Source organism: Austrofundulus limnaeus, unplaced genomic scaffold (genome assembly GCF_001266775.1).
Source record: "Austrofundulus limnaeus strain Quisiro unplaced genomic scaffold, Austrofundulus_limnaeus-1.0 Scaffold82, whole genome shotgun sequence".
Lineage (NCBI taxonomy): Eukaryota > Metazoa > Chordata > Actinopteri > Cyprinodontiformes > Rivulidae > Austrofundulus > Austrofundulus limnaeus.
Genome location: NW_013952484.1, coordinates 559,331 through 560,521, shown reverse-complemented (window position 1 = coordinate 560,521; position 1,191 = coordinate 559,331). Strand labels below are relative to the sequence as shown.

Genomic DNA, 1,191 nt, shown 5'->3' with positions numbered 1-1,191 from the left:
CTCTGGTCCAACACTCTACCCATTGCCCTATTGGAGGCCTGTTGTGAAATGAGCTGCGCATTGCACAACAACAACCGTGACGACTTTTTATACTGAGGATGTGGAGTTTCACCTGGGTGAGGGGCTGAACGCAGGACCCGGTGGGTTGTCGTACGGCTTGTGACATCACAAAATAACGGAAGTATAAAACTTGTCGTTAATACACATTAAAAATACATTTACTTAAAGTTAATATGCCCCTGGGTGTATTTTATTTTTGCTCCTACGACTGCTTTTTTAAGAAGTACATACCCAAAGTTGAGTAAAAAAAAACTTTAAAAYGTGAATTTTGCATAATAGGTCCCCTTTAAGAAACACTAAAAGAAATCAMGAAAAAATGTGGTAGTCACTAACAATTAAATTTTTAGACCAAGCAGAGAGGAAAAAATATGGAATCACTCAATTCTGAGGAAAATCATACGGAATCACCCTGTAAATGTTCATCCTGAAAACTAACGCCTGCATCAAATTAGATCCGTTGRTTAGTCTGCATCTAAAAAGGAGTGATCACACCTTGGAGASSTGTTGCACCAAGTGGACTGACATGAATCATGRCTCCAACATCAGAGATGTCACTTGAAACAAAGGAGAGGATTATCAAACTCTTTTAAGAGGGTAAATCATCACCCAATGTTGCAAAACGTGTTGGTTGTTCAGTCAGCTGTGTCTAAAATCTGGACCAAAAACAAACAACATGGGAAGGTTGTCAAAGGCAAATATTCTGGTAGACCAAGGAAGACATCAAAGTGTTAACCCTGATCGTGTTTATCTTTAAAGTTTTACAAATGTTCCCAGCTTCAAATATGTAATGCAAATGATCTTTCTCACTACATCCTCACCTTTTTGGGACAGTGCCCATTTTACATGCAAAAGAAACAATATCCATCTGCTGTTACTCGTTCAAACTATATCGGCCAATTTTTATTATTATTATTTTTTCTGTTTCTATTTTTCTTTTGTTCATAAATCCAGTGTCGGCCACGTCTTGGGAGGCAATTATGACATCAACAAGAGCAAGAAGAGAAGATGAAAGCACACAGCTTCAAAAGACAAGAGTGGAAAGTTTAATATACGCAACACAACAAAGRCAGGAAAATAAACGTTAACAACGGAAAAAGGTTAGAGCAGTGTTTCCCAAATTTGGGGTCGGGA

The 1,191-nt window shown here is 38.1% G+C and overlaps 1 protein-coding gene across 2 annotated transcripts in view; it reads right to left on the bottom strand.

Annotated features, from left to right (window-relative positions):
• The window catches only part of wasf1 (WASP family member 1), a gene marked incomplete in the record, with an annotated part of 77,026 nt that overhangs the window by 24,328 nt on the left and 51,507 nt on the right, over positions 1 to 1,191 (bottom strand).